The sequence below is a fragment of the Pseudophryne corroboree genome (genome assembly GCF_028390025.1).
Source record: "Pseudophryne corroboree isolate aPseCor3 chromosome 3 unlocalized genomic scaffold, aPseCor3.hap2 SUPER_3_unloc_16, whole genome shotgun sequence".
NCBI classification, from domain to species: domain Eukaryota; kingdom Metazoa; phylum Chordata; class Amphibia; order Anura; family Myobatrachidae; genus Pseudophryne; species Pseudophryne corroboree.
In genome coordinates this window covers 1,759,682-1,784,189 of record NW_026967504.1, presented here as the reverse complement: position 1 = coordinate 1,784,189, position 24,508 = coordinate 1,759,682, and the positions used below count along the sequence as shown (strand labels likewise).

General features: G+C 48.3%; 1 pseudogene; it reads right to left on the bottom strand.

Moving 5' to 3' along the window:
* Positions 1-759: 759 nt before the first annotated feature.
* Positions 760-24,508, bottom strand: part of LOC134983473 (zinc finger protein 850-like) — a 407,077-nt pseudogene continuing 383,328 nt past the window's right edge.

The window sequence follows — 24,508 nt, the reverse complement described above, 5'->3', positions numbered from 1 at the left end:
ACAGGCATCCGGTGAAGGGAGCAGAGAATGGGTGTTATGTGGCAGGAACGGGCTGGTTAGGTAACAGCCTGGCTGCTGCATTCTGTACAAGCTACAAGCGGTGTAATTCTTTTGCTGGGAGACCCAGGTAGAGGACATTGCAGTAGTCTATGTGTGATGATACAAGTGCATGTATGACTGTAGGTAGATCTTCTGAGGGAAATAAGTGCTGGAGTCTGGCTATGTTCCTCAGATGAGGATCTGATTGTGGCTGATACCTGATGTCTAAGTGTCACTCCACCATCCAGGACACCAATATTCCGCACAGGATCAGCATTTTGTAACTCTGAACCCCCAAGCATAAGTCTGGTTTACGAAGCTGAGCTGTAGCCCTGCCCTTTGATGATGAGCTTCTACCATAAGAACCTGTTTCACCAGGACTGAGTCACAGCCAACTGGCATCACCCACACCTGGAGCTCAGCTAGACATTTAGGATTGGTACTGGGTTTTCAGTACGCGGAGCAAAAGACAGATCTGCATAGCAGTGGTAGATGATGGCATGACATCTGATTATTATACCCAGTGGTAGCATGTATATTGAAAAAAGCACAGGAGGTAGGATAAGAACCTTGAAGAACATCGCATGGCAATGATAAGTATACTCCAGAAGATTAAAATGGCTTCTCACCGGTGTGTCTTCTCTGGTGTGTAACAAGTTGTAATTTCCGTGTAAAACATTTCCCACACTCAGCACATGGAAATGACTTCTCACCTGTGTGACTTCGCTGATGTCTAACAAGATGTGATTTTTGTGTAAAACATTTCCCACACTCAGAGCAAGAAAATGGCTTCTCACCTGTGTGAGTTCTCTGATGTTTAATAAGATATGATTTATGTGCAAAACATTTCCCACACTCAGAACATGGAAACGGCTGCTCACCTGTGTGACTTCTCTGATGTTTAACAAGTTGTGATTTCCATGTAAAACATTTCCCACACTCAGAGCAAGTAATTGGATTCTCACCTGTGTGACTTCTCTGATGTCTAACAAGTTGTGATTTCTGAGTATAACATTTCGCGCACTCAGAGCAAGAAAATGGCTTCTCACCAGTGTGATTTCTCTGATGAAAAACAAGATTTGATTTGTGTGCAAAACATTTCCCACACTCAGGACATGGAAATGACTTCTCACCTGTGTGACTTCTGTGATGTATAACAAGTTGTGATTGCCGGGTAAAACATTTCCCACACTCAGAGCAAGAAATTGGCTTCTCACCTGTGTGACTTCTGTGATGTATAACAAGTTGTGATTGCCGGGTAAAACATTTCCCACACTCAGAGCAAGAAATTGGCTTCTCACCTGTGTGACTTCGGTTATGACTAACCAGATCTGATTTCTGTGCAAAACATTTCCCACACTCAGAACATGGAAATAGATTCTCACCTGTGTGACTTCTCTGATGTGTAACAAGAACTGATTTCCGTGCAAAACATTTTCCACAGTCAGAACATGGAAATGGCTTCTCACCTGTGTGACTTTGCTGATGTATAACAAGTTGTGATTTCCATACAAAACATTTCCCACACTCAGAACATGGAAATGGCCTCTCACCTGTGTGACTTCGCTGATGTGTAACAAGTTGTGATTTCCGGGTAAAACATTTCCCGCACTCAGCACATGGAAATGGCTTCTCACCTGTGTGTCTTCTCTGATGTGTAACAAGAGCTGATTTGTATGTAAAACATTTTCCACACTCAGAACATGGAAATGGCTTCTCACCTGCCTTAGCTGGCTGATGGGTAATAAGCTTTGTGTTCTGTGTAAAACATTTGGCATCTATAGAACAGGGAAACACTGTATCTCTCAGAGCTGTAACAGATGCTCCAACATTAGAGTGATCAGGAGAACATTTCCCATGATCAGAGGGATCAGCTGATCGAGCTGGATGTTTAATTGGGGTAATGGGGTTATGTCCTGGAAAATCCTGTCTGCTGTCATTATCTTTTATTTCACAATCCGGGGATAACATTAGATGTCCTTCTGAGATATTCCTGCTTGTGTGTCCATCTGCTGGAAATAAAATACATTGTGGAAATGTGAAATTTTCTGTAACAATATTAATATTGTAAACAATAGAAGACGACTGTCTGGGACACTTAATTGTAAATGTGTGTGTATAATAAAATATCTTTTAATGAAGGCTTTATAATAATGTCTCCTAACGTTACTCCTGGAAGCATTGGTAAGGTAGCATTCCTTTAAGCGTGTGCTCATACGCTGGTAAGCCTGTACATGTGTTACTCACCCTTATATAAGGTATATTGCTACAGTAGAGTAGGTGTGGAACAAGGTATTTTACATGCAATACACCATATAATACACTGCAATCATCATCATCTGCTAGGTTAAAATCCACTCTTACACCCCCATCATCAGTGTCTTACCTCTATATTCACAATAGTAATAAGGATGATGTGTGTACGGTAAGTATGATACAGAGAATTACATATCGGGATCTATACAGCTGCCTCCATACTTCTGCTTCTCATACGTGTGCTACTAGCAGCAGTGAACATCTGAGTCAGAGTGCAGGGAAGACAGCAGAGTTTAATGAGAGAGACTGGATCCGCCTTTGCAGGGATATACCACACCTGTCACCCCTGTTAGTATATAAAATAATAAATAAGAGGGGCGTGGTCCATCCAGACGTGCTTTCTGGAGCTCTCATTACTAAGTGATTTTCTTATCTACCCTACCTGATAGCTCTGTGCCGCTGCTGGGACCAAGACCCAATCTATTGAGTCTCCTACTGCCCTAAAGCCGCTCACCGTTCACTGCTGCAGCCTAGTGACGCAGCTGAAGCCACGGGCTGTATTCTGGGGCTAAGTGTGCCCAGTCTTTCCTGCATGCTCCGGCGACCTGACTTGGAGGCACTTTTGCCTCAGGTGGGAGCACTGGCTCTTCCACTACTGCTGGGGACAGAACTGGCTGCGCACAGTCACCGGAGCCCGGCAGTGATATTGGAAAGTGAGGTGATGATCAAGCACTCTTGCTCCGTTGCTCTTTCTCCGAATTCCACTAGCCGATCTGCTAAGGTATCCATGTCGCCTCCCCCCCCCCCCCCCCATCCCCAGGACGTTGGACCTCCAGTCCTGCTAGGTATGAAACATGGCTGCTGCTAGTAGAGAGGGTGGGGCTTGTGGATCTCACCGGTTTGGTACAAAGGTCCACTGGTAGGCCGCTATCTTTGATGCCAACGCCCTTAGCACTCTCTACCGCCGCCTCACGGGACTCCTCCAAGCTCACGAGTGCCGCCATCATGACACTTCTGGACTCGTTGAAAGGGATATCCACACCCATCTCCTGATACACGATCTACCAATCGTCCTTAGACATTCCGCTGAAGTCTGCCATCTTGTGCGTTCTCCTGCGCTACAGTTAATCCTCTCTTTACTCGGCTTCTCCAATCAGGTGACCGAAAAGCCACCTAGGATTATCTCACCGCTATGCCACATGTACGAAAGCCCTCACCCTGCCTTGCGCCCCCGCCACAGAATGTATGTTTAGATCTGGCCAATTATGGGGATTCCCACTTACTGTCAGTAACCGCCCATTACTGACTCCACCCACTGCGCTGAATGCACCCTGGACAGCCGGAAAATGGAACTATGTTTGGCATAGCACTGCAGGTTACAGGATGAAGCTGTCATCTTGAGGAAGATGTTTATTCACCCAGTCTTAAAAGAGACTCTTCCCTATTGCTAGGGACAACAGCAATACAGCAAGAGGTTTACAGCAGAGTGAAAATGGTATAATACCTCTGGAGGCTCACAGGCCTCCTCTTTATCTTACTCCAATACACATACCACAGGGGGTAAGACCACCGTGCTGTTCTCAACCAATCATTGTTTACCCATGTGATGTGCATGCCTGGGCCACATGCAGAGCTATCATTGTCCTCTATGGACGGTGGGGAGTAGTCACTCTCCTTTAACCGTCCCATTCTGGAGGGTTGGCATCCGCCTTGGTGACGCTCAGTCTAGGCTGGGGGAAGTTTTCCCATCTAAACTACTTCCAGGAATCTGCCCGGGTACCCAGCTCACCATCTCCAGCCTAAACTTGGGCTCCAGAGATGGGCAGCCTAGAGCCCCGGTCAGGGTTTCCTGCCAACGGAGGGTGATCCCTATGGAGCTCCAGAAAACCGGCTTGTTTTAAAGCTGAGCTGCTTCTCTCTCACCCCATGATACTTCCATGTAGGAGGCTAGAGAGGAAGTTATTCCATTTTGGGGGAAAAGTACTGAGGGAATCCAACAGCCTGCACAGTAATGGATTCCCCCCTCCTGGGACACACAACATAGTGCATTTCACTATAAATACAATTCAAATACACTATACACATTGTTGCTTAAATACACTGAGCCTGAAGGCTACTGGATTCATTTTCTTGGGGCACTACTACCAAAGTGACTAAATGAACAGAATCCTTTAAATATTTTTTTGTGATTTTTTTCTGGTTCGGGGATTCGAGTCTGTTGGGGTCATCTTCCATGGTACACCCATTGTTCCAGCCCAATGCATATATATTTTTTCGCATAGTTGTATATATTTGTATTTGTATATTGTGTTTCTCTTGTTTATTAATTTATGTTTTTATGTATAATTTACACCTTATGTTTGAGTGGCAGTGTGGAGCTGCTTATGCCAGTTCAGCCTTCGCAACATGATTTACTACATATAGGTGGTCATTCCGAGTTGTTCGCTAGCTGCATTCGTTCGCTGTGCAGCAATGAGGAGAAAAAAAAAGGCAGTTCTGCGCATACGTATGCGGCGCAATGCGAACACGTGACGTACTATTACAACAAACTATGTCGTTTCAAATAGGGTCTAGCGAAGCTTTTAAGTCGCACTGCTGGCCGCAGAGTGATAGACAGGAAGAGGGCGTTTTTGGGTGTCAACTGACCGTATTCAGGGAGTGTTTGAAAAAACGCAGGCGTGCCAGGAAAAACGCAGGCGTGGCTAGGCAAACGCAGGGCGTGTTTGTGACGTCAAAATTGGAACTGAACAGTCTGAAGTGATCGCAAGCGCTGAGTAGGTTTTGAGCTACTCTAAAACTGCACAAAAAACAACAACTTTGTAGCCGCTCTGCGATCCCTTCGTTCGCACTTCTGCAAAGATAAAATACGCTCCCAGTGGGAGGCGGCCTAGCGTTTGCATCGCTGCTAAGAACTGCTAGCGAGTGACCAACTCGGAATGACCACCCTAAAGCGGTTTCTGGTTAAATTAGTATATTATATGGTCTTAAAGTAAAATATCTAAATATGGCTCCCAGTGTGGGTGTAAAATGTAAATATCGCTGTGTGGGTATATATGTCCCAACCTGCATGATTATCATGTCTGCATTGTGGGGGTCACGTCTACACCACTTCCGCCTTGTGCTTTCAACAGCGGGACCAGCTGACAGGAAATGACACGCATTGGCGGAAGTGGGTGCGTTCCAGCTACAGCAGCGTGCGTTCCACCTGTGGATCACAGCCTCTTCAAAAACGTGTGGGTCCCCGAGGACGCGCTCCGCTGCAGCCAATTCCTGGCGCTCAAATGACTGCTCTTCCTGCCTGTAAAGAGGAGGTGGAGCATTACCACTACCAGTCCTCTGGCGGTGCCTCCCCCTCCTGGTCACATGCAGCCGTGGATTCACACGGGGGCCGGGCAGAGAATGAAGACGGCTCTACGGCTGCTCTACGCTGTGCTGCGGGCGGGAGGTGAGCGCCGGTGACAGCGCAAGTGGTGTGGGGTAGGGTAAGTAGCCTAAGAGCGGGTGGCTGAACTTGGGTGGTGGCCTCCCCCCAGCAGTGCCTAACCCCCCCTTACCCACAGCCTAAACCTAACCCCCCTTACCCCCAAGCCTAACCCTAACCTCCCCCCAGCAGTGCCTAAACCTAACCCCCCTTACCCACAGCCTAACCCTAACCTCCCCCCAGCAGTGCCTAAACCTAACCCCCCTTACCCACAGCCTAACCCTAACCTCCCCCCAGCAGTGCCTAAACCTAACCCCCCTTACCCACAGCCTAACCCTAATCTCCCCCCAGCAGTGCCTAAACCTAACCCCCCTTACCCACAGCCTAACCCTAACCTCCCCCCAGCAGTGCCTAAACCTAACCCCCTTACCCACAGCCTAACCATAACCTCCCCCCAGCAGTGCCTAAACCTAACCCCCCTTACCCACAGCCTAACCCAAATCTCCCCCCAGCAGTGCCTAAACCTAACCCCCCTTACCCACAGCCTAACCCTCCCCTCCCCCCAGCAGTGCCTAACCCTAACCCCCCTTACCCACAGCCTAACCCTAACCACCCTTACCCACAGCCTTTTCAGGACACTATAGTGTGTATAATAGCGTCTCTCCCCCTTATTTACACCCCTGTACCAGTTTCCTGTGTATCCTGAGTGTCTGCAGGAGCTGTGTGTCCTTGCTGCTGTAGCTGTAAGCAGAGGAAGGCGCAAAAACGCCACTGGTCCCGCTCTAAGGAAGCTCCGCCCCCTTGTAATGGCGTCGGAGCTATACATTTATACTGGCAAATGTCTCCTAACAGGTGTAAAATGTAACATGAATGCCTGTTTCCACCACCGCTGCCAGTGTACATAGGGGGCTATAGCGTATCCCTCCGTACAGCGTCCGTATGCCGCTCCTGTGATCGCGCTGCAGCAAGAGTCGGGGGACCTCCCTAGCGGGGCCCCCGGTTTGTACTCACCACTCTTCTCACCTCCCGGCATTGTTAGGGGGTGTGCGACGTGCTGCGATTGCGTTTGCTAATGCACAATGCCCTGCGGTACCAACAACCTCTCAGTACGGTGGTCCTGCAGCGGGGAAGCGGCTCGGACGCCTGAAGAGACCGGTAACCGCCCCCACCCCCCCAACTCCCTCAGTGCAGGTATACTGTTATACTGTTGCCCAAACAGTATACCGACAATAACAACGTTTAAAATAAACTGAAGAAAATCCTCTGGAGCTCCAGAGTGGCATCCTCTCCTGAGGGCACACTGTTCTAAACTGGCTGCAGGAGGGGGCACAGAGGGGAGAAAGAAAGCACACCCAGTAGAAGAAATCTAAAGTACACCAGCTCCTTTGGACCCCATCTATACCCCATCGTACAAAGTCCCCAATATCCCTTGTAGATGTTAGAGAAAATAGGATTTTAATACCTACCAGTAAATCCTTTTCTCTTAGTCCGTAGAGGATGCTGGGGTCATCATAAAACCATGGGGTATAGACGGGATCCGCAGGAGACATGGGCACTTCAAGACTTTGAAAGGGTGTGAACTGGCTCCTCCCTCTTAGCCCCTCCTCCAGACTCCAGTTATAGGAACTGTGCCCAGGGAGACGGACATTTCGAGGAAAGGAATTATTGTTAAACTAAGGTGAGATTCTTACCAGCTAACACCTCAAGAATGCCGCAGAACGTGGCATTCAACAGAACACAAGCCAACGGCATGAACAATTGCAGCAACATGCTGACAATAACGTAACACAACGTGTGTGTAACCACAACTAATAACTGCAGATACAGTACGCACTGGGACGGGCGCCCAGCATCCTCTACGGACTAAGAGAAAAGGATTTACCGGTAGGTATTAAAATCCTATTTTCTCATACGTCCTAGAGGATGCTGGGGTCATCATAGAACCACGGGGTTATACCAAAGCTCTAAAACGGGCGGGAGAGTGCGGATGACTCTGCAGCACCGACTGACCAAACTTAAGGTCTTCATTGGCCGAGGTGTCAAACTGTAGAACTTTGCTAATGTGTTTGACCCCAACCAAGTAGCTGCTCGGGAAAGTTGCAATGCCGAGACCCCCCGGGCAGCCGCCCAGGATGAGCCCACCTTTCTAGTAGAATGGGCCTTCACAGATTCCGGTAACGGCAATCCAGCAGTGGACTGAGCATGCTGAATCGTGTTACAGATCCAGCGTGCAATGATCTGCTTGGAAGCAGGACACCCAATCTTGCTGGGAGCATACAGGACAAACAGAGCCTCTGTTTTCCTAATCTGAGCCATTCTGGAGACATAAATCTTCAAAGCTCTAACCACATCCAGAGATTTTGACTCAGCGAAGGCGTCAGTAGCCACAGGCACCACAATAGGTTGTTTCATGTGGAAAGAGGAAACCACCTTCGGTAGAAATTGTTGAGGTGTCTTCAATTCAGCTCTATCTTCATGGAAGATCAAATAAGGGCTCTTGTGAGACAAGGCCGCTAACTCAGACACCCGCCTTGCAGATGCCAAGGCCAACAGCGATGACCACTTTCCAGGTGAGGAATTTCAACCCCATCGTCCGTAAAGGTTCAAACCAATGTGATTGAAGGAACTGCAAGACCACATTAAGATCCCATGGTGCAACTGGAGGCACAAATGAAGGTTGGATGTGCAACACGCCTTTCACGAAAGTCTGACCTTCTGGAAGGGAGGCCAATTGTTTCTGAAAGAAAACCGATAAGGTCGAAATCTGTACCTTAATTGAGCCCAATTTTAGGCCCGCATCCACACCTGCTTGTAGAAAATGGAGAAAACGTCCTAGCCGAAACTCTTCCGTAGGAGCCCCCTTGGATTCACACCAAGAAACATATTTTTTCCAAATACGGTGGTAATGTTTAGACGTTACCCTTTTCTGGCCTGAATAATTGTGGGAATGACTTCACTGGGAATACACTTACGGTCTATGATTTTGCGCACAACCGTCAAACGTAGCTGTGGTAAGTCCTGATACACGCACGGCCCCTGTTGTAACAGGTCCTCGCGCAGAGGAAGAGGCCAGGGATCTCCTATGAGTAATTCCTGAAGATCTGGATATCAAGCCCTCCTTGGCCAATCTGGGACAATGAGGATCGCCCGGATCTTTGTTCTTCTTATGATCTTTAGAACCTTTGGAATGAGAGGAAGTGGAGGTAATACATACACCGACTGAAACACCCATGGTGTCACCAGTGCATCCACTGCAATTGCTTGAGGGTCCCTTGACCTGAAACAATATCTCTGAAGCTTCTTGTTGAGACAAGATGCCCTCATGTCTACTTGAGGAACTCCCCAACGACTTGTCACCTCTGCGAAGACTTCCTGGTGGAGGCCCCACTCTCCTGGATGGAGATCGTGTCTGCTGAGGAAGTCTGCTTCCCAGTTGTCCACTGCTGGAATGAAGATCGCTGACAGAGGGCTTGTATGCTTTTCCGCCCAGCGGAAAATCCTTGTGGCTTCTGCCATTGCCGCTCTGATTTTCGTTCCGCCCTGATGGTTTATGTACGCTACTGCTGTTACATTGTCCGACTGGATCAGTACAGGCAGATCTCGAAGATGTTCCGCTTGCAGAAGGCCGTTGTAAATGGCCCTCAATTCCAGAACATTTATGTGGAAACAAGTTTCCTGACTTGACCATCTTCCTTGGAAGTTTTCTCCCATTGTGACTGCCCCCCCAGCCTCGGAGGATTGCATCAGTGGTCAGCAGGATCCAGTCCTGTATCCCGAACCTGCGCCCCTCTATGAGGTGAGAGCTGTGCAGCCATCACAGGATTGATACCCTGGTCTTGGAAGACCGGATTATCCTCCGGTGTATGTGTAGGTGGGACCCGGAACACTTGTCCAACAGGTCCCACTGGAACACTCTGGCATGGAACCTGCCAAACTGAATGGCCTCGTAGGCCACAACCATCTTCCCCAGCAACCTAATGCATTGATGGATTGACACTCTTGCTGGTTTCAGAATTTGTTTGCCCAGACTCTGAAGTTCCAGAGCCTTGTCCACTGGAAGAAAGACTCTCTGTAGTTCTGTGTCCAATATCATTCCAAAAACGACAACCGCGTCGTCGGAATCAACTGTGATTTTGGCAAGTTTAGGGGCCAACCATGTTGCTGAAGAACCGTCAGGGAGAGTGCAACGTTTTGCACCAACTGGTCCCTGGATCTCGCCTTTATCAGGAGATCGTCCAAGTATGGGTCCTTGCTTGCGAAGGAGAACCATCATCTCCGCCATCACTTTGGTGAAAATCCTCGGAGCCGTGGACAGACCAAACGGCAACGTTTGAAATTGGTAATGACAATCCTGAATTGCAAACCTCAGGTAAGCCTGATGCGGAGGATAAATGGGAACATGTAAGTAGGCATCCTTTATGTCCACCGACATCATAAAATCCCCTTCATCCAGACTGGAGATCACTGCTCCGAGAGACTCCATCTTGAATTCGAATTTCTTTAGGTAGAAATTTAGGGATTTCAGGTTTAGGATTGGTCTGACCGAGCCGTCCGGCTTCGGGACCACAAACAGGCTCGAATAAACACCTTCTCCCTGTTGTGACTGGGGAACCATGACGATAACTTGATTTTGACACAACTTTTGTATTGCGTCGCAAACTACCACCCTGTCCGGAAGAGAAGCTGGTAAGGCCGATTTGAAAAAACGGCGAAGGGAAACATCTTAAAACTCCAGCTTGTACCCATGGGATACTATTTGTAAAACCCATGGGTCTAGGTCCGAGCGAACCCAAAACTGACTGAAGAGTTCGAGACATGCCAATTCCACCGCATAGGAGCCCCAACGTCATGCGGTGGAATTGGCAGAAGCCTGGGAGGACTTCTGCTCCTGGGAGCCTAACAAGGCTGGTGATAGTTTACCTCTTCCCCTTCCTCTAGCAGCAAGGAAGGAAGAACCTCGGCCCTTTCTGTATTTATTGGGCCGAAAGGACTGCATCTGATAGTGATGCGTTTTCTTTTGTTGTGGAGGAACATAAGGCAAAAAGGATGACTTACCTGCGGTAGCTGTAGAAACCAAATCATCAAGGCCGTCACCAAATAAGGCCTTACCTTTATATGGTAGAGACTACATACTTTTCTTGGAATCAGCATTCCATTGGTGAATCCACAACGCTCGTCTAGCTGAGACTGCCATGGCATTGGCCTTTGATCCCAATAGACCAATATCTCTCGCAGCTTCCTTAAGGTATGCTGCCGCGTCCTTGATATAACCCAGCGTTAAGAGGATGCTATCCCTATCTAGGGTATCTATTTCAGAAGACAAAAAGACAAGTTGTCTGCCCACTTTTCAATAGCCCTACTTACCCACGCAGACGCAATGACAGGTCTGAGTAGCGTACCTGTGGTCGCATAAATGGACTTTAACGTAGTTTCTGGTTTACGATCCGCAGGATCCTTAAGGGAAGCCGCGTCAGGTGACGGGAGAGACACCTTTTTAGTCAACCTAGACAAGGCCTTGTCCACAGTAGGGGGGGGTGACTCCCACTTTTCCCTATCTGCCGAGGGAAACGGATAAGCTACCGTAACTCTTTTGAGAATCTGAAACTTTTTGTCAGGACCTTCCCAGACTTTTCAAATGGAGTGTTCAGTTCATGAGAGGGAGGAAACGTCACCTCAGGTTTCCTTTCCTTATACATACAGGCCCTTTTATCAGAGACAGCCGGGTCCTCAGTGATATGTAATACATCTTTAACTGCCACAATCATGTATTGAAGGCTAGTTGTCAATTTTGGATCTAATCTGGAATCGCTATAGTCGACACAGGAATCAGAGTCTGTGTCGGTATCAGTGTCTGCCAACTGGGCCAACGTACGTTTTTGTGACCCTGAGGGGACCTGACTTTGGAATAACATATCTTCCACAAATTTCTTCCATGCCAGGGTCTGCGACTCAGACTTATCTAACCTCTAATAAGAGCCACATTAGCATTCAAGGCGTTCAACACATTTACCCAATCCGGCGTCGGCGGTGCAGACTGGGTCACCCCCGCAGCAGTCTGTGTCCCCAATACAGCCTCCTCCTGGGAAGAGCCTTCAGCCTCAGACATGTCGACACACGTGCACCAAACACCCACAGACACACCGGGCATATAGGGGACAGACCCACAGTAAAGTCTGTCAGAGAGACACAGAGGGCTCACAACCCAGCGCTAAATCAACGGGTCTGAAAACACCAAGAAATTGCCTCAGACCTAAAGCGCTTTTACAGTCACATATATATTGCACCAATTGACCTGCCTCCCCCCGTTGTGTACCCCTGGTACTTGTCAGTGTGAGGAGGACCAGAGTCTCTGCAGCCTGCGGAGAAGAAATGGCGCTGTGAGGAAGAAGCTCCGCCCCCTTAATGGCGTGCTTCTGTCTCGCATTTTCTGATATTTATACTGGCGGGGGTTAGGACAGTGCCGTGGCACTAATGTCTCCACTTGCCAGTGGAATAATGAGGATGATTTTAGCTGCCCAGGGTGCCCCCCCGCCCGCGCCCTGCACCCTGTAGTGCTGTGTGTGGGAGCTCAGCACGCAGCGTCTGCCCGCTGCGCAGTACCTCAGAAAATGCCGTCAGTGAAGCTGAAGTCTTCTTTTCTTCTGCTACTCACCTGTCTTCTGGCTCTGAAAGGGGGTGACGGCAAGCTGCGGGAGTGAGCATCTAGGCGTACCCAGCGATCAGACCCTCAGGAGCTAATGGTGTCCTGTAGCCAGAAGCAGAGCCATTGAATTCACTGGAAGTGGGTCATACGTCTCTCCCCCAAGTCCCACGAAGCAGGGAGAATGTTACCAGCAGCCTCCCTGAACATAAAAAACCTAACACAAAGTCTTTTCAGAGAAACTCAGTAGAGCTCCCTGTAGTGCGTCCAGTCTCACTGGGCACAATTCTAATACTGGGGTCTGGAGGAGGGGCATATAGGGAGGAGCCAGTTCACACCCTTTCAAAGTCTTAAAGTGCCCATGTCTCCTGCGGATCCCGTCTATACCCCATGGTTTTATGATAACCCCCCCAGCATCCTCTAGGACGTATGAGAAAAAGGAGTGGTTTATATATAGACTGGCATGTGCTAATAGAGACACTCTCATTGAATACCTGGCATGTAATACTATAGGCAGAGGTACTGCTAGCACACAGTATGGCTGCTGGTGACACACAGTGACATGATGTGAGGGGGAGAGCAGGAGTATAATAGGTGGCTGATGTCTCCTGATGTACGAGATACACTAGAGTGTGGGGAGGAGACTGGTCAGATCTCTGGGCTGGTAACACACAGTGACAGGATGTGAGGGGAGAGCAGGAGTATAATAGGGGCTGATGTCTCCTGATGTATAAGATACACCAGAGAGTGTGGTGAGGAGACTGGTCAGATCTCTGGGCTGGTAACACACAGTGACATGATGTGAGGGGGAGAGCAGGAGTATAATAGGGGCTGATGCCTCCTGAAGTATGAGATACACCAGAGAGTGTGGGGAGGAGACTGGTCAGATCTATGAACTGGTAACACACAGTGACATGATGTGAGGGGGAGAGCAGGAGTATAATAGGGGCTGATGGCTCCTGATGTATGAGATACACCAGAGAGTGTGGGGAGGAGACTGGTCAGATCTCTGGGCTGGTAACACACAGTGACATGATGTGAGTGGGAGAGCAGGAGTATAATAGGGGCTGATGGCTCCTGATGTAGGCGATACACCAGAGAGTGTGGGGAGGAGACTGGTCAGATCTCTGGGCTGGTAACACACAGTAACATGATATGAGGAGGAGAGCAGGAGTATAATAGGGGCTGATGTCTCCTGATGTATGAGATACACCAGAGAGTGTGGGGAGGAGACTGGTCAGATCTCTGGGCTGGTAACACACAGTGACATCATGTGAGGGGGAGAGCAGGAGTATAATAGGGGCTGATGTCTCCTGATATATGAGATACACCAGAGAGTGTGGGGAGGAGACTGGTCAGATCTCTGGGCTGGTAACACACAGTGACAGGATATGAGGAGGAGAGCAGGAGTATAATAGAGGCTGATGGCTCCTGACTCCAAATGAGATTTATGGTAAGAACTTACCGTTGTTAAAGCTCTTTCTGCGAGGTACACTGGGCTCAACAGGGAATTACATTGGGGTGTAGAATAGGATCTTGATCCGAGGCACCAACAGGCTCAAAGCTTTGACCTTCTTCCCAGAAAGCATAGCGCCGCCTGCTCTATAACCCCGCCTCCGTGCACAGGAGCTCAGTTTTTGTTAACCAGTCCAATGCAGTAGCAAGGAAAAGAGACAATTGTTAGTAGCCACACACACACACAACACAACACATTCTCATGACAGGAGAAAGTGTCAGCGGCTAATGCCATACCAACCCAAAAAAGCTAAGTGCATCAGGGTGGGTGCCCTGTGGAGCCCAGTGTACCTCACAGAAAGATTTAACAACAAGTTCTTACCATAAATCTTGTTTTCTGCTGCGGGGTACACAGGGAATGACATTGGGGATGTCCTAAAGCAGTTCCTTACGGGAGGGGACGCACTGTAGCGGGCACAAGAACCCGGCGTCCAAAGGAAGCATCCTGGAAGGCGGAAGTATCAAAGGCATAGAACCTTATGAACGTGTTCACTGAGGACCACGTAGCCGCCTTGCACAATTGTTCAAGGGTCGCACCACGGCGGGCCATCCAAGAAGGTCCAACCGACCGAGTAGAAAGGTCCTATATGATAGCAAGAGCTAGAAGGCCAGCCTGTACATAAGCATGTGCAATCACCATTCTAATCCATCTGGCCAGGGTCTGCTTGTGAGCTGGCCAGCCACGTTTGTGAAAACCAAACAGACCAAAGAGAGAATCAGACTTCCCGACGGGAGCTGTCCTCTTATTGAAAGAAGGGAGTGAGAAACTTAGTGCGCAATTAATCCCCAGATGCAGCAAAAGATTAGTGTATTAAAGTGTACATCTAAAGACACTAGAAAGTATACATGGAAGAAAAATATATACACATATCTGTAGCGCTCCAAAGGGAAAAAATATGTATATATGTAAATACACCCTTAAAGTGAAAAGAGTTGTATTAAATTGATAATCACCCTAAAGGTTTTTTCATAGGAGCACAACTTGGTTATTTTTATTTCACTTTTTCTTTAGTTGTAAGGTCTCCACTGGAACCTGAGAAAATAATATAACCTCCTCCACACAAAATGTGTGTTAGGGTGAACACATAGAGGAAAGAGATAGTGCAGTGAAACCTTTTTTAATCTAAGATTCTCATCAATTGAATGCACTTACAAACGTTTATGATTAAATCAGCACGTCTCATATATTTCCATTAGGCACACAGCAGTTGCAGTATCGTCATTAGCCCAGGATAATGATCCAGATGATGTTGAAAATCTGGAGAAAATGTGACTACCTCCACACAGCCGTGTTTTTTGAGGTTGAGACACAAACAATAGAAAAGAATATAGTGCGATGATCCTTTTAAAATCTATAGCTGTCCTCTTCACATAGATACAGTGAGCCCATACCACATCCAAAGACCTCTCAAGTCAGGAGAGGCAAAGGCCGGAACCACGATCTCCTGATTAAGGTGGAAAGAGGACACCACCTTCAGTAAATACCCTGGACGTGTTCTAAGAACCGCCCGATCACGGTGGAAAATCAGATATGGGCACCCAAATCAGACAGCTGTCTAGCAGAGGCAATAGCCAGCAGAAACAATACCTTAAGGAAAAGCCACTTAAGGTCTGCAGATTCAAGAGGCTCAAACAGAGACTCTTGTAACACCTCCAGAACCACCGACAGGTCCCAAAGAGCCACAGGCGGGATGTAAGGAGGTTGAATCTGCAACACACCCTGAGTGAACGCATGCACATCAGGTAAGGTCGCAATTTCTCTCTGGAACCAAACCGACAAGGCAGAAATATGAAGATTGATGGAGGCCAGACGAAGGCCCAAGTCCAGGTCCTGTTGTAGTAAGGCTAAAAGTTTGGCCGTACTAAACTTGTAAGCATCATGATTGTTAGTGGTGCACCAAGCACAGTAAAAATTCCAGATCCTATGGTAAATCCGAGCAGAGGTCGGTTTCCGGGCCTTCAACATGGTTTGAATGACCGCCTCAGAAAATCCTTTGGCCTTCAAGACGGAAGCTTCAAAAGCCACGCCGTCAAAGCCAATCGGGCTAAATCCTGATATACACAGGGGCCCTGAATGAGGAAATCTGGACACTGCGGAAGTAGAAGGGGATTCTCTATCGAGAGACCCTGAAGGTCTGAGAACCAATGCCATCTGGGCCACGCTGGAGCGATCAGAAGTAGGATTCCTCCTTCTTGCTTGACCTTCCTTATTACTCTGGGCAGGAGTGACACTGGAGGGAACATGTATGGCAGCCGAAAGTTCCATGGAATTGCCAGTGCGTCCACGAACGCTGCTTGAGGATCCCTTGTCCGTGCTCTGAAGACCAGAACCTTGTGATTGTGTCTAGATACCATCAGGTCCACATCTGGAAGGCCCCACTTGTCCACGAGGAGTTGAAACACTTCTGGATGGAGGCTCCACTCTCTGCCATGTAAAATGAGAAAGTCCGCTTCTCAGTTTAGGACCCCCGGAATGAACACCGTCGATATGGCTGACAGATGACGTTCCACCCACTGAACAATCCGTGATACTTCCCTCAATGCCATGTGGCTTTGAGTGCCGCCTTGATGATTGATGTACGCCACCGTGGTGGCGTTGTCCGACTGTACTTGAACAGGTCTGTTTCTGTATTAAATGAGGGCCAAGTTCAATGAGTTGAACACCGCCCGCAATTCCAGAATGTTTATCAGGAGGAGAGACGACTCCTTGGTCCACCAACCCTGAAGGGAATGTTGTTCCAACACAGCACCCCAACCTCTCATACTGGCATCAGTCATCAGAAGGACCCAGCTGGAGATCCAGAAGGGATGACCCCTGCTAAATCGTTGGTCCTGAAGCAACCAGCTCAGTGACAGATGGACCTCCGGAGACAAGGAGATCATTTGAGACCTGATCCGGTGAGGCAAGCCGTCCCACTTGGTAAGAATCTGCAGAGGGCCAGGAATGGAATTGAGCATACTCCACCATGTTGAAAGCAGACAACATGAGACCTAGCACTTGCATTGCCGAATGTATCGACACTTGCGGACAAGATAGGAAGCATCGAATCCTGTCCTGAAGCTTCAGGACTTTCTCCTGAGACAAAAACAACTGCTGGTTGTGAGTGTCCAACAACGCCCACAGGCAGGAGCAGATTGGGAACAAAAAGCAACCCTGGAAAAATATGTACTAGTGGCCCCACATGGGCAGCACCAGAGGTGTAAGGTCTAGCCATGGCCATGGCAGCAGCACCCCCTCCACCCAAGACTTTCCAGATAGTGGGCATGTCCAGCATCAAGGGGGAAGATAAAAATAAATAAAATTAAATATTATGAGCACATTATATGATACACCTTCAGAATTTAGGAAACTATATCATTCTTTAGAAATATATATTTTCTTGCTTATTACACCAACCGTATCCCAATCACTATTCACTCAATCTTATATGTCAGCCAAGCAGGCAGACAGAGCATACACTAGATCATCTGCAATCACAGGCTAAGTGGCAAAGTCATTTTCATATATGCAAATTATTTTGTATCTTATTCATTATGTCTATAAAAAGGACCACATGTCCTCAAACAAAACAGGCCCCACAGGTGCGTCGGCCCACCGGGAATCTTCCCTGCAAGCCCTATGGCCAATCCGCCTCTGCCCACAGGTGCACCATGCTCCAAGCAGGGACCAGGGAAGATTTCTTCCAGTTGATGAGCCACCCGTGGGCTTGCAGAAACTGGATAGTCAGATGCAGATGGCGTAGGAGAGTTTCTGGGGAATTTGCCAGGATCAACAAGTCGTCCAGGTATGGTAGGATCCTGACCCCTTGACGGCGGAGCACAGCCGTCATGACCACCATAACCTTGGTGAAGACTTGCGGAGCCGTGGTCAAACCAAAGGGTAACGCCCAAAATTGGTAATGGAGGTTGCCAACCGCAAACGTCAGGTATTGCTGATGCGACATTGCAATGGGAATATGCAGGTAAGCATCCTGTATGTCCAGGGAGACCATATAATCCCCAGGTTCCAATGCCAGAACAATAGAGCGAAGAGTTTCCATACGAAACTTGGAGACCTTCACAAATTTGTTCAAGGACTTGAGGTTGAGAATGGGCCGGGAAGACCCATTCGGTTTCGGGACTAGGAACAGCGGTGAATAGTACCCCTTGACTCTCTGAGCCAGAGGCACCTGTACTACCACTCCTGTGTCCAGTAGGGACTGTACCACCGAATGAAGAGTTTTTGCCTTTACCTGATCCGAAGGGATGTCTGTCAGGCAAAATCTATGAGGGGGGTGATTTTTGAAGGATACGGTGTAACCTCAAGTGACGACTTCCCGTACCCATGCAGCGGAAATGGTCTTCAACCATTCCTGGGTATACCCTAGGATTCGCCCCCCCACCCTGTGATCCCCCATGCGGCAGGCTTTTTAGTTTTGGAAGCAGGCTGACGGGTAGTCCAGGCCAGTTTGGGCTTATTTGGTTTGGAAGTGCGTACCTGTTTCGAGTACGCCTGACCCTTTGCTTACCCTGAAGGACAAAAGGGAGTACTCTTAGCCTTCGGCACCGAAGGGGCAGTACTAGGTAAACACGTTGTTTTAGCAGAAGCTAAGTCAGCCACTATCTTATTGAGGTCTTCTCCGAAAAGAATGTCTCCCTTAAACGGGAGTACCTCCAGGGTTTTCTTAGAAGACAGATCCACGGACCAGGACCGCAACCATAGAATCCGGCGAGCCAGTATGGACGTAGTAGAAACCTTGGCCGCCAGAATACCTGTATCCGAAGCCAAGAAATACAGATGGAGGGCGCTGTCAATAGCCGCTGGTGTAGGGGGTGGTAATCCCCAATATATGTGGTCACAGAAAAAAACAGAAAAACACCTGCGCTCTGTTGTAAACAAGGGTATATCCCTCCGATAAAAATCTAACAGTTAGAAAATATAAATAAATAAATCAATATAAAAGGACGGTAGGTTTTAGGTTGAATTAATATACAATTTAATAGAATTTTTATCTAAAAACATATAAGTTGTCTGGTATAAAAAAAGATGATTTTTTATACCAGACAACTTATATGTTTTTAGATAAAAATTCTATTAAATTGTATATTAATTCAACCTAAAACCTACCGTCCTTTTATATTGATTTATTTATTTATATTTTCTAACTGTTAGATTTTTATCGGAGGGATATACCCTTGTTTACAACAGAGCGCAGGTGTTTTTCTGTTTTTTTCTGTATCCGAAGCCGCCTCCTTAATGTAATGACACGCTGTGACAATATACGACAAGCATTGTCTAGCATGATCAGAAGCGTTGGACGGCAACTCCGCCTCCAGCTCCTGAGCCCACGCTTCCACAGCGTCTGCAGCCCATGTTGCGGCAATGGTGGGCCTATGTGCAGCACCACTTAGAGTGTAAATTGCCTTTAAACAACCCTCCACACGCTTATCCGTCGGCTCTCTCAGGGACGCGACAATAGTTACGGGCAGAGCTGAGGATACCACCAGCTGCGCCACCTGCGAATCCACTGGCGGGTGTGATTCCCAATATTTACTTAGCTCCGCAGCGAGGGGGTAGCGAGCCGGCATCTTCTTGTGAGGCGTGAATTTCTTTAAAAAGCTTTTTCCTAGGGCTACAGCCCCCGTGTTGTATGCCTGCTTACTGCATGGCAGCAACTACAAAACTGAACTCCTGTGCACAAAGGTGGGGTTATAGAGGAGGCAGCGCTTGCATTCTGGGAAGAAGGTCAAAGCTTTGAGCCTGTTGGTGCATCGGATCAAGAGCCTACTCTACATCCCAATGTCATTCCCTGTGGAGCCCAGTGTACCCCGCAGCAGAAATACATATTCCACATTAGTCTGTACTGACAGAGGAGGGTGTAGTATAAGAGATTACTGTAGTGACTGAGCAATGAGAATATGTGACTTCTGTAATAAGTGTTTATTACTCACCTGTGCTGATATCTGTAGGGATCTCCTCCTCCTTACACTGCTGATCACCCCTCACATACGTCTCTTCTTCTCCCTCTATATCTTCTGCCTGTATATCAGTCACATACGTCTCTTCTTCTCCCTCTATATCTTCTGCCTTCATATCAGTCACATACATCTCTTCTTCTCCCTCTATATCTTCTGCCTTTATATCAGTCACATACGTCTCTTCTTCTCCCTCTATATCTTCTGCCTTCATATCAGTCACATACGTCTCTTCTTCTCCCTCTGTATCTTCTGTTTTAATATTAGACAGACGTTCTACCTACAAATAATTAAAAAAAAAACACTATGACATTTGCATACAGTCAGATTAAACTGAGGTGAAACAGTATAATATCAGTGTATAAGACACACAGCTTCTCTACAGATCATATAGTGAGTCACTTTGGTATATTGGGGAGACCCTATAGCCCACCTACCTGATCCTCCTGTGGGATCCTGTGATTCTCCTCTGTACAGTCCTGGGAATACAGAGGACGGGGACATCTCTCTGGGGTATCTCTGTTACTGGGCCCATCTGTAGGAGACACACAGTGGGGTATATTTACTAAGGTCCCGATTTTGACCGAGATGCCGTTTTTTCATCAAAGTGTCATCTCGGTAATTTACTAAGCAATAATCACGGCAGTGATGAGGGCATTCGTAATTTTTTGGAAGACCAACCAAAAAATAAGAATTTACTTACCGATAATTCTATTTCTCGTAGTCCGTAGTGGATGCTGGGACTCCGTCAGGACCATGGGGAATAGCGGCTCCGCAGGAGACAGGGCACAAAAGTAAAAGCTTTAGGATCAGGTGGTGTGCACGGGCTCCTCCCCCTATGACCCTCCTCCAAGCCTCAGTTAGGATACTGTGCCCGGACGAGCGTACACAATAAGGAAGGATCTTGAATCCCGGGTAAGACTCATACCAGCCACACCAATCACACTGTACAACCTGTGATCTGAACCCAGTTAACAGCATGATAACAGCGGAGCCTCTGAAAAGATGGCTCACAACAATAATAACCCGATTTTTTGTAACAATAACTATGTACAAGTATTGCAGACAATCCGCACTTGGGATGGGCGCCCTGCATCTACTACGGACTACGAGAAAGAATTATCGGTAAGTAAATTCTTATTTTCTCTGACGTCCTAAGTGGATGCTGGGACTCCGTCAGGACCATGGGGATTATACCAAAGCTCCCAAACGGGCGGGAGAGTGCGGATGACTCTGCAGCACCGAATGAGAGAACTCCAGGTCCTCCTCAGCCAGGGTATCAAATTTGCAGAATTTTGCAAACGTGTTTGCCCCTGACCAAGTAGCAGCTCGGCAAAGTTGTAAAGCCGAGACCCCTCGGGCAGCCGCCCAAGATGAGCCCACCTTCCTTGTGGAATGGGCTTTAACAGATTTTGGCTGTGGCAGGCCTGCCACAGAATGTGCAAGCTGAATTGTACTACAAATCCAACGAGCAATCGTCTGCTTAGAAGCAGAAACACCCAATTTGTTGGGTGCATACAGGATAACAGCGAGTCAGTTTTCCTGACTCCAGCCATCCTGGAACCATATATTTTCAGGGCCCTGACAACATCTAGCAACTTGGAGTCCTCCAAGTCACTAGTAGCCGCAGGTACCATAATAAGCTGGTTCAGGTGAAACGCTGACACCACCTTAGGGAGAAACTGGGGACGAGTCCGCAGTTCTGTCCTGTCCGAATGGAAAAACAGATATGGGCTTTTGTGAGACAAAGCCGCCAATTCTGACACTCGCCTGGCCGAGGCCAGGGCCAACAGCATGGTCACTTTCCATGTGAGATATTTAAAATCCACAGATTTGAGCGGTTCAAACCAATGTGATTTTAGGAATCCCAGAACTACATTGAGATCCCACGGTGCCACTGGAGGCACAAAAGGAGGCTGTATATGCAGTACTTCCTTGACAAACGTCTGGACTTCAGGAACTGAAGCCAATTCTTTCTGGAAGAAAATCGACAGGGCCGAAATTTGAACCTTAATGGACCCCAATTTGAGGCCCATAGACACTCCTGTTTGCGGGAAATGCAGGAATCGACCGAGTTGAAATTCCTCCGTGGGGCCCTTCCTGGCCTTACACCACTCAACATATTTTCGCCAAATGCGGTGATAATGTTGTGCGGTCACCTCCTTCCTGGCTCTGACCAGGGTAGGGATGACCTTTTTCCGGAATGCCTTTTTCCCTTAGGATCCGGCGTTCAACCGCCATGCCGTCAAACGCAGCCGCGGTAAGTCTTGGAACAGACATGGTCCTTGCTGAAGCAAGTCCTTCTTAGTATCTCTTGAAGTTCCGGGTACCAAGTCCTTCTTGGCCAATCCGGAGCCACGAGTATAGTTCTTACTCCTCTACGTCTTATAATTCTCAGTACCTTGGGTATGAGATGCAGAGGAGGGAACACATACACCGACTGGTACACCCACGGTGTTACCAGAGCGTCCACAGCTATTGCCTGAGGGTCTCTTGACCTGGCGCAATACCTGTCCAGTTTTTTTGTTCAGAAGGGACGCCATCATGTCCACCTTTGGTCTTTCCCAACGGTTCACAATCATGTGGAAGACTTCCAGATGAAGTCCCCACTCTCCCCGGGTGGAGGTCGTCCACTCCCGGAATGAACACCGCTGACAGTGTTATCACATGATTTTTCGCCCAGCGAAGAATCCTTGCTGCCATTGCCCTCCTGCTTCTTATGCCGCGCTGTCTGTTTACGTGGGCAACTGCCGAGATGTTGTCCGACTGGATCAGCACCGGTTGACTTTGAAGCAGAGGTCTTCCTATGCTCACAGCATTGTAAATTGCCCTTAGCTCCAGTATATTTATGTGGAGAGAAGTCTCCAGACTTGACCACACTCCCTGGAAATTTCTTCCCTGTGTGACTGCTTCCCAGCCTCTCAGGCTGGCATCCGTGGTCACCAGGACCCAGTCCTGAATGCCGAATCTGCGGCCCTCTAGTAGATGAGCACTCTGCAGCCACCACAGAAGAGACACCCTTGTCCTTGGAGACAGGGTTATTCGCTGATGCATCTGAAGATGCGATCCGGACCATTCGTCCAGCAGATCCCACTGTGAAATCTGCCGAATGGAATCGCTTCGTAAGAAGCCACCATTTTTCCCAGGACCCTTGTGCAATGATGCACTGACACTTTTCCTGGTTTTAGGAGGTTCCTGACTAGCTCGGATAACTCCCTGGCTTTCTCCTCCGGGAGAAACACTTTTTTCTGGACTGTGTCCAGAATCATCCCTAGGAACAGCAGACGTGTCGTCGGGATCAGCTGCGATTTTGGAATATTTAGAAACCACCCGTGCTGTTGTAGCAGTACCCGAGATAGTGCTACTCCGACCTCCAACTGTTCCCTGGACTTTGCCCTTATCAGGAGATCGTCCAAGTAAGGGATAATTAAGACGCCTTATCTTCGAAGAAGAATCATCATTTCGGCCATTACCTTGGTAAAGACCCGGGGTGCCGTGGACAATCCAAACGGCAGCGTCTGAAACCGATAGTGACAGTTCTGTACCACGAACCTGAGGTACCCTTGGTGAGAAGGGCAAATTGGGACATGGAGGTAAGCATCCATGATGTCCAGAGACACCATATAGTCCCCTTCTTCCTGGTTCGCTATCACTGCTCTGAGTGACTCCATCTTGATCTGAACCCTTGTATGTAAGTGTTCAAAGATTTCAGATTTAGAATAGGTCTCACCGAGCCGTCCGGCTTCGGTACCACAAATAGTGTGGAATAATACCCCTTTCCCTGTTGTAGGAGGGGTACTTTGATTATCACCTGCTGGGAATACAGCTTGTGAATTGCTTCCAATACTGCCTCCCTGTCGGAGGGAGACGTTGGTAAAGCAGACTTCAGGAACCTGCGAGGGGGAGACGTCTCGAATTCCAATCTGTACCCCTGGGATACTACCTGTAGGATCCAGGGGTCCACTTGCAAGTGAGCCCACTGCGCGCTGAAACTCTTGAGACGACCCCCCACCGCACCTGAGTCCGCTTGTAAGGCCCCAGCGTCATGCTGAGGACTTGGCAGAAGCGGTGGAGGGCTTCTGTTCCTGGGAAGGGGCTGCCTGCTGCAGTCTTTTTCCCTTTCCTCTACCCCTGGGCAGATATGACTGGCCTTTTGCCCGCTTGCCCTTATGGGGACGAAAGGACTGAGGCTGAAAAGACGGTGTCTTTTTCTGCTGAGAGGTGACTTGGGGTAAACAAGGTGGATTTTCCAGCTGTTGCCGTGGCCACCAGGTCCGATGGACCGACCCCAAATAACTCCTCCCCTTTATACGGCCATACTTCCATGTGCCATTTGGAATCCGCATCACCTGACCACTGTCGTGTCCATAAACATCTTCTGGCAGAAATGGACATCGCACTTACTCTTGATGCCAGAGTGCAAATATCCCTCTGTGCATCCCGCATATATAGAAATGCATCCTTTAAATGCTCTATAGTCAATAAAATAATGTCCCTGTTAAGGGTATCAATATTTTCAGTCAGGGAATCCGACCAAGCCACCCCAGCGCTGCGCATCCAGGCTGAGGCGATCGCTGGTCGCAGTATAACACCAGTATGTGTGTGTATATACTTTTTAGGATATTTTCCAGCCTCCTATCAGCTGACTCCTTGAGGGCGGCCGTATCTGGAGACGGTAACAC